Source organism: Lolium rigidum, chromosome 2, assembly GCF_022539505.1.
Source record: "Lolium rigidum isolate FL_2022 chromosome 2, APGP_CSIRO_Lrig_0.1, whole genome shotgun sequence".
In the NCBI taxonomy this organism is placed as follows: Eukaryota; Viridiplantae; Streptophyta; class Magnoliopsida; order Poales; family Poaceae; genus Lolium; species Lolium rigidum.
The window spans coordinates 47,228,621-47,238,531 of NC_061509.1; the positions used below are offsets into that span (position 1 = coordinate 47,228,621).

At 43.8% G+C, this 9,911-nt stretch overlaps 1 long non-coding RNA gene across 1 annotated transcript; it reads left to right on the plus strand.

Annotated features, from left to right (window-relative positions):
• The first annotated feature begins 3,083 nt into the window (after window positions 1–3,083).
• Window positions 3,084–3,418, plus strand: LOC124686365. Its single transcript, XR_006997796.1, has 2 exons — window positions 3,084–3,279; window positions 3,373–3,418. It is a non-coding gene; the product is annotated as an uncharacterized LOC124686365 (long non-coding RNA).
• Window positions 3,419–9,911: the final 6,493 nt, after the last annotated feature.

Here is a 9,911-nt window from a genome sequence, read left to right on the forward strand (position 1 = left end):
GTAAGCTGACTATGACTTTTCCTCATGCTGACCTGACACCAAGAAGCTAAAAATCATCGGTCTATCCCCGTTCGCTCCCCTCGGGTCGTCTCCTCCAGGCGACCGAGGGGGCAAACCCTAGCCCGCCGCCACCCAGGCCCCCTCCTCCCACCCCCCCCCCCCCCCCCCCGAGGCGCTGCTGGCCGAAGGCCGCGACGGGGATTTGACCCTAGGCTCCTGGCCTAGGCCCTTGGCAGCTCAGCGCGGTCGCAGGGAGGGAGGCGGTCGCGTCGAGCTCGTCATGTCTGAGGATGCTGCTCGGCGGCTCTTCGTCCTACCCTGCGTCTCTCCCCAGGCCGGAACCCAGCGGCTGGCCCTTCCCCTCGTGGCGGCGGGTGGCTCCCGGATGAAGGTTTGGATGTGGCCTTGGGCGGCGCGGAGATGCTGCAGGTGGTGCCCAAGGTGGGGGCTTTTTGGACACCGGAGCGGAGGCTCCGGGTGGTGGCGACGGCGTCGGCTCTACGGCGAGCGGCGGCCGTGAGTGCTGGCCTGCGTCCTCGGCCGTGCGGGCAGCGGGGTTGCAGCGAGCGGATGGCGCGGCGTGCGGGCCTTTCCGTCGGCCTTCGGCGTCAGATCTGGGAGATCTCCGACCCCGACCTATGAAGCTCTCATTCCCCGACCGGATCTGCGATTTGGCCGGGTGAATGGTGGTGGTGTGATTGGGACCGGGGGAAACCCCTGGCTGGCGGTGGCCACGGCGTTGTCGACGCCATTGGCGTCGGTTCCCTCCTTGGAGGCTTCGTTGAGGTCCCCGTCTTCCCCCACCCCCTGCCTTGGGTGAAAACCCTAACCCCTGCGTGGGCGGTGGCGGCGCCATGGCATCGTTCCCCTTCTTGAAGGCACCGACTGGGGCTGCTGGGATGTTGGCGAGTTCCTGTTTGTCGGTGTTGGTTCTTGGCGTTGCTTCATCTGCAGTGATTTGTCAGGCGGGAGGTTGCTTGTCAATTTCCGGTCCTGTGGCGGTTGCTGCTTCGTGTTTGCCGTTCTTCCTGATGCGTCTTCGTTCGTCGGCTTGCGTGTTCCTGGTGGCGGTGCTGTGGGTTGGAGGTGCTTGTGGTGTGTTGTCTGATGCAGCAGCTGATCTCGATCTCTTCAATGGACCTCAACTCTGCTCTGGAGTGTTCTTGGGGGAACCTCTCTGATTCTCGACGGTGCGGCGCTCGGCGATCATGAGTGAGAGGGATGGGATCCCTCTTCGGAGTCAGAGACCGTGAGCGGGTGGAGTCTGTTCATCTCGAAGCGATGTGAGGATTTCTTCCGTTGATGGCGCCTCCTTTGGTCCCTCCTCCCCTGTTGACAAGGTATTAACTTGTCAATGCCTACGAGTTGTAGACTAGGGTTTCTTGGATGTAGAGGGCAAGTAGATCTCGAAGGTTTCAGCCGAAAAGTACTCGACGATGTAAAAACTAAGGTTTGTGAGACAATGATTCGATCCTTTCTTTGTCCCTCGACTCCCCTTATATAGGAGGCGGAGCCGAGGGATTCGTGATACACAAGTTTACAGAGTCCGGGAGGGTTTCTAACTCGTCCCGCAAGATTACAAATAATGCTTCCTATTGCAACTCTAGCTTTCCTTAATAGTATCTTGGGCTTCCGAATCTTCTTATCCTTCGGGTCGTGGGCCTTCAGTAAACCCCGGGTACCATCTTCGGCAGGCCCATTGGGGATGCCTATGTCAGTAGCCCCCGAGATTTTGCTTGAATCGCAGAGTCAGGGAAAATCTCCAACTTTACATTTGTTCAATAGCTCTGAACTTTATCATATATCTTTGAATATGAAATTATATATTGCACGGGGATAATGGTAGTTGGGGCTAGTTCATCCGACGGATCGGTACTAGTTAAGCTGCTCTAGTGGCAATCCGCAAAAACCTACTTCAAGATCACATCCCTGGACATGATCCCGGGATGCGGTGTAAACTTCGACGGGTGTCGCTTAAGGTCTTACCATTCCGTCGAGTCCCGGTCATATTTTATCGGGTACCTAACGCGTCCGTTAGGATTTTTCTTCGTATCCGTTGATACGGAAAAAAGTAGCAAACCGACGTCGAGAGACGGCGCCACGCCGCTCGAACGGATCCGGGGTCTTACCTTCGCAAAGTTTTGCGGCATTCGGAGATTATTCGCTACTTTGGCGCTCCGAGAATATATTGTCGAGTGCTTTTTCGGCTGCTGGAATAGCACATTTTATTGAGTCAACGGATGACTTATTTTGCCTTCCCGATGGGAGTATATGTAGAGTTATTTGTATAACTCGAAATATACTCACTTCTTCTTTCTTTCCTTCTTTCTCCTCTCTCTTTTCTTCTTTTTTTTTTTATAATTTCATCGGGCACGCGAACAGCGTTCCCGATGGGAGTAGCCCCCGAGGCTACAACCAAGGACTAGTGCTTGGTTGTAGGCTCAACATTCTAATACCTCATGTCGCTATATTGTCATTCTTTCTCGAACTTTTATATCTATCGGGTGCGCGAACAGCGCTCCCGATGGGAGTAGCCCCCGAGGCTATGGACAAATGCTTGCATTTGGTCATAGGCTCTCGCCTTTTCTATTTTGCCATACTCGAATTTTTCTTTTTTCCAAAGTAAACCCCGGGTAAACCCCGGGTACCATCTTCGGCAGGCCCATTGGGGATGCCTATGTCACCTGTGTCGACATTCCGGAAGACGATGGTCTCGGTGCTTCAAGCAAAGCTTCTTTCTTATCTTTCGTGTGCTTGTTTCTTTGAGGCTTGTAAGCTGTGTAAGCTGTGTAATGCACTATGTATCTGCCGGAAACGGCCTTATTAATTTAAGGCAGGGCTACGGCCTACTGTTTCAAAAACTTTTCCTCATGCTAGATCTGGTGAGATTTCCTTTTTCCAAATCCAGGTGATTCCCTTTGTTTTATGTCACTTTTGATTAGTCGTTTCTGGTATTTTCTTGATCAACCATGCCACAAGAGGAAGGAGTAGATCTGACTATTTACTAACTGTGATGATTGCAAGTGTAGGTCCTTTGTTTAATTTAAAACAAGGTTCTTCAACTGCAACTTCCTTTCAGAACAAATCCACAAATTGCAGGTATCAATTATGTCCGATCAAGAGAAGCTTGGGAGCATATGATCTGTTTTATTTCTTGGTAGTTGGATATGAAAATCTTAATTCTCATTCATGGATCTTGCTGGCCATAGGAAGTCCATGGTTTCCTCTATAGAAGTATCATATTTTTTCCTCTAAAACGAAGCCAGTGGTGCAAAAGAGGTCACACTTTATTTTATCTGAATTTATGTTCACTTTGTAGTCCCGTTTTCCTTTTAAATTGGCATCTGATCGTGTGTCTATGGTTTGATAAAGGTTTAATTTTGGCATTTGCAAATGCACCGCAAGAAGATGGAAAGAAGAAAACCTATGCGAAATATGCCAACAATATTCTAATATGCAGGTTAGGCACTCATGACGTATACTGATGTGATTTATTATGTTCTTTAAGAATACATGAAACCACATGTGTTCTATAGCAGAATCAGTGTCACTGTATCTTCCGTAGTGTTGGTACTTTAGGTACAGCAGAAATGTACAAATGGCACACCTTCTCCTAAATAGTGTGTTGCTTTTGCTCAAGTTCTTTCTCTACATAGGTTTTGTTCGTATATCTTTCTGTTAAGGGCGTAACTACTTCCATACACTCAAACTTCCTATGAATATTAGAGAACTGTAGTGAGAATGGTTTGGTTATATTGCATTCTATTTAATTGGGATTGTTGAACTAGCCTCCCTGGAAGGTCAGTTAGATATACTTTATTGGGCACATATATACTACAGATGTCTGCATCCATTTTTTTTTTTTAAATTCCACCCATGTCTGTACACGGACTGCAACCTCAAAATATTTTGATTGTCTAAATATATACATGAATGCACTAACTAGATAGTACTATGAAATTACATATGAGCTATGGAAGAAGCATGTTCGTTTCCGACAAATAATTTCTTATCAGTGCGTATGGATTTAGCCAGCATAACATAATTCTTTCAATTTCCATTAACACAAATCCTTCTTTCGAGACAGCATGTTTAGAAATGGCTTGAAACCCTTGACTGTCTATTTGATTCTAGCAGAAGCATGAAGACCTACTAGCATTGTTGGTGTATCCTATAATTGTTGTGTTGCTACTACTCCTTACACAACTTCTCATAGGGCTGCTGTATTGTTGTCGGCGTCTGGCTGTGCATCGGCATACTGCTTTTGTTCGAGCAGGTTGTGCCTGCTGTTCACTGATTGTAGGGTCTGAACTTTGCTGCACAGAAACTAAGAGAACATCGGCAACCTGACCTTCATAATGTGATACAGTTACACTGTACGACTATGTGCACAAAAATATGCTATGTTCCAGGTTGAGCTTAACTTTTGGATTCTCAGGTCGAGATTGCATGTATAGTTGTCTTCTACTTTTTTACATACAAATACTTTTGCCCTCTTCTGTTCTGTATGTAGTCGCACGTGTGCTTCTCAGTAAATTTTCAAATATGTCTAATGCCTCTAATGATTTCTAAGGCCAAGCATAATATTTTATAAATATTTCTAGCATCTGCAAAATGCGGCCAAACTTGATTGTTTAGTGGCTTTCCAAATAACCCTTTTCTCACCTCTCTTTGAGTGAACTGAACTATCCTGATCTTTTTTTGTTGTGCAGGTGTTGTGCCGAATGTTCAGTTACCCATGGCTGCAGCTTTTGTTTGTCTTTTAAAGTGTAAGGATTTTCTTTGCTCTTTTGTTCTCCGACCCAGCCAAGAACAACACCGACCCCGGACAAGTCTTCGCTGTCGAAGCCATCCCTGCCGCTCCCATGCCAACAATGGAGACAATCATCATCCTCTCCCCTACGCCACTAAATCTGTCTGGCAATGTATATGTGCAATGATGCACTTTTGTTTGACTGTAAAGTCTGTATTTTGCAGTTATAGTTTTGATGGCGCCATGACCAAGAACCCGGATCTATGTAAAGTACCCATGGCGAAAAAACCTACTATGTAATGATCTCTTCTTGCACCAGTGTTTGTTTATATTTTGCACCATTGTCCATTCATATTACTGATAATATCTTTTTTTTCTGCCACTAACAGCAACCCTCAACTGATGAAATAACAATATTCCATTCTGTTCTCACCCTCTCTTTGTTTCACTAACTAAATACGCCAAAGACTACCCACCAAGAGCACACAATGATTTGAAATGTCCACTCTTTTATAGGGCAATTTTACAGTCATTCAGCTTCACCATAATCTTGAGAAAAGATAGCTCCAAGGGCGCGGCGTGTCGCCGCGCCTATGCTTCCTAGTTGTAATCTATGTGAAAACAGCTAATTCAATTACACATTTTATATGCGTTGGTCATCAGCGAGCCATTTGTTTGGAAAAAAACAGAATCCATCTTTCAAACAACTCCTGCAATACGTAAACAAGGTCTCATCGAGTTGAATGTTTTTCTCGAAATGAGGAATGCCCTGGCCTCTGCATCGGTAGATGCACACAGCCTTTTATTATAAATATCAAGAAAACATCTATCGAGTTGGATGTGTCATCTATCAAGAAGAAATAGCTTTTCTTTTTGTATCTAAATTTTTTAATTCAAAGAAGATAGGCAATGTGTGCAATTCTAATCAACCATCTTCCTCTGTATTTTTGTCGGAATCATTGATCTCTATAAAAGTCAGCTATTATTAGCAGAAGAAAATGGTGCATTCCTGTGGCCTCCAACATGGAGGTTTTCCATGCATCGAGTAAGCTAATTATGTTGTATTGATGTATCTACTAAATGTGAAAGCCAAATACATTTAATCTTTAAGATTATATTGCATATTTGCATTTCAGTGTCACTTGATAGCACAGATCCAACTAACCTCACATTCAAGCATTGCACAACCTACTCTCAGTTTGATATTCTAAATGGTAAAGGATCAAATACACACAAATATTTTCACAATGAACTTTTACATTATATCTAACTATATATCTCGCAAATTTGTTTGAAGATTCGGGCTCTACGTGTGTTTACAGGCGTCAATCCAAGAGCACATTAAAAGATTGGTGTTATAGTATGTACTACAGGAGTGTGGATCACACCGAAAAATCTTCCAGAAAGACAAAGTTTGATGGTGAATCTAGCCACACACACGTTTCCGTGGTGAAGCATGTGTCTGGTTACATGACAGAGAGCATGAAGGGAGTGACCAAGATGAAGGTGTTAGATTAGACATACGAGCCTACAATATATCCAAGGGAATATACATATTGCAGATTATTATACATATGCACTGGTTTGTTATATTAGTATTGTATTAGACCTTTTTGCTGATTTATTTGATTTAGTTGTCAGCTAACTATGATGAGAGAACAAATTTACAAGATTACATGTGCCCTGAATGTGCAAGTTTTATAGTTCTAAAGAGCATCCAAGAGTGGGGCAACGTATACTGGTCATGGCCCTCTTGGTGCAGCAACGAGGATGATAAATAGACAAATATGACCTATCATGATCCAACATATTGCGTGAATGCAGAGGATCGGGTAAGATATTGTTCTATCTTTCATTCAACAATATTTGTTAATTGAGTTTTTTTCTTTTAATTTGCATTTGTTCAGGTGAGATGATAAGTGACAAGGATAGATGCCCAAGCTTCAGAGGGAACAAAGTAGCCCAGAAGAAGAAGGTTTTGGAGGTTCCCGTGGAGGAATGAGTGAAACATGACTGGAGATGACCATAATAAGAAGCGGAGTACGAGTTGTTCGGGTTCGACACCTTGACCCAACAAGTTCTGGCATTGCTAGTTGCACTCCTCGGTCTTTCCGATGGATCCTCAAACAGGGATGACGCCTCGGGTTGTCATGTGGCAAAGTTTTAATTTTACACTATTACTGAGAAAATCTAGAAGCACAATGCTGCAGAATTCCGTGAACGTAACAATCTAAGGAGTTGGTACATAGGGCTAGTTAAAAACTGCAGAGCCATGTGCATGACTTGTACTAAGCTGGAAGGAAATGTCAGGGCGATTTTACTCCTTAACAAGAGAAATAATTAGGCGTATTATACATGAGAACCTACCTTCAGGAATCAGGAGACCGCTTGGTGGATGACAGGTGATATATTTTCTATATCCAGCTTTACCTGATTCAGAAATCATATGTTTACCTCCAACTGAACTTCTCTTGGGCATTCCTGCAGAAGTAGTAAGCTCGTTAGTGTTACCAAAAAGCTTCGATGCAAATACAAAAGAAGAGCTAGTCTGTAGTTCATTTAGATGACAGACCAAAATTGGAGTAGAAATTTTCTCACCTCCATGAGTTACACTGGATTGTCGAGTAGCACTCAACCGCTTCAGCAAACTTCTTCAGTTTGAAAATACATATTGCCCTGCAAAAATAACCACATACACATGGTACATCTGACAGAAGTGGTCTCGGGTGGATATCGACAGAGCAGCCAAAAATTATGTATTCAATCACAAGAGTTTCGCATGGAAATGTCGACTCAGACCTGTTCCTTTTCCAATGCGGCGTCCTTGACTCCTTGCCCTCTCCACTCCGCCTAGTTGGCCCAGATTCCCAGAACAGTAGAAGGTATTTACGAGGAGGAGGTGGTGCTGTACACTCGAGTCCAGTACAAGTATTCGGTAGGAGCTGGGGCGTCCCCGTCGCAGTCGCCATTGGCGGCGGGATTAGGGGATGCTTGGAGAGTTGGAGTTGGAGGCCGGCGGCGGGGGTGGGCGAGGCGGCGGCGCTATTGTTCTTTTTTGCACCTATTTTGGGAGGAGAAACTTTAACATGCTCCCAGACAATTCCCGACCGACCATTTATTTTCATCCAATGACTAAAAAGTCCAGTACTTCCTAAAAAAAAATCACAACTTTATCTAAATCCGCATGTATGGCACAGAAAAACTTTATTTTTTGGTAGAAGAAAGTCTGCCCAACACGAGATCACGCTTGCACCACCGCCAAGAGAAAAAAGAGCCGCCTCCACCTCCTACTCCACCACAGATCGGTTCCTCCTCCTCCGGCCGTCCTCACCGGTGTCAAGAGGGATAGGTGACCTGATCTATGAATGGAGGTTTCAGCAAAAGTAGTGCTTTTCTAAAAGATAAGGTTATGATTTTAGATAGTCGTCTTCTTTTGGTTCTCAAATCATTGAAGATGGCATCGTCTACAATAATTGATCTTATGTCCACTCTTCAACGATGAGATCTTCCCCTTGACGTCAATGGTGGTGTTGAAAGATTAGCAACGCTAAGCATGACTTTAAATTTCAGCTTTTTTTGCTTTCACTCCGTTTTCTTTTGATAGCTCACAACTCATTTCAATCAAGGCATTCAATCATATGATAGTTTGTTTCAGTAGCTCTTTCCTAAGCATGAAAAATATCTATTATGGTGGTCTCATTTATTTCCAAGCAAAACTAGACACAACACACTAATGCTTCAAGTTTCTACGACATTCTGCCTCTTGGTGTGGTGTTCCTCCATTATTCCATGTCAAAAAAATTCAACACAAAATTTTCTCCCATTTTCTTTTCTATTGGGTGATATTAGTGGTACAAAGATATGATAGTAGCTACCATATATATCAAAGATAAAAAAAAAAAATCCTAAGTAGTCCAGCAAGCATATAGTGTCCTAAACAATCCTAGCATATCAAAATACTCATGGAAAATCATTTTGGGACCCAAAGGAATGGCTCAAATACTAGTGGGCAGAATTTGTCCATATTTTCAACAGCAGCAAAGCGAATTTATTTTGGCCACTTAGACATGTTAGAAATTTTTGCCAATTTTTGTGCATATAGAGGATGAAAAATTGCAATTACAGAGAGAAATCGGAGATACAGAATAAAAATAAGGGAAGTTTTCTACTAAATAGTGTGGAGGAATTTGCTACTCCATGTGTTCTAACAACTTTCTATCATCCAAATTTTGTTCTACTTGGTACTTTATTGCTAACCTACAGCAAAGACAGTAAATAGGACTCTTTTACTATAGCAAGCATGCATAAAAATAAATAACTGGGTTGCCTTCTGAAAGTTCAGAGATGGTAAAGCTAGAGGGTGGGTGAATAGGTTTCTACAAGTTTTAATTATTTCTTTGCAAGTTAGGCTTTGCGGAATATAAAGATGAGCCTAATGCAAACTAGGTGAGGCACCCTATATGATGATACAAGTAACTCGAGCACGAAGGCTCTCACATGCAGATATATCACAAGTAAAGAGTTCGGTTAGAGATAATCGATAGCACGCGGAGACGAAGGTTTATTCCCGTGTTCCCTTCCTTTGCAAGAAGGTACGTCACATTTGGAGAGGTGGGGGTCCCACGAAGGATTCCCCAGCGCCACGAAGGCTCACCTTCCTTCTCCTGAGCCTATCCCACGAAGGAATAGCTCTTTTCACTTGTGGTAGACTTTGAGGCAGCCTCCAAACCTTCACAATCTTGTCAGGAGTAAATCCATAGCCCGGATGCTTCCGGACGCTTTTGCCCACTTAGGGTTTCCAAGAAACCCTGGAGAGCATGTATCTTGATGAATACAAGGGGGGACATGATTTGGCTTGGTGGAACTATAGATCGAGACCTCCTCTAGCTTTTCCATGGAGGGATTTGAGTTTGGGTGGAGGAGGAGGGAGATCTGAGGCTTTTGGTGTTTCTATCAATGGAGTATGAGAGAGAAAGCTCAAGAACAGTTTGTAGTGTAGTGCCTAACTGTTCTAAGATATGAGAAGGGTGATACGTCTCAAACGTATCTATAATTTCTTATGTTCCATGCTAGTTTTATGACAATACTCACATGTTTTACATACACTTTACAACATTTTGATGCGTTTTCCGGTACTAACCTATTAACAAGATGCCGA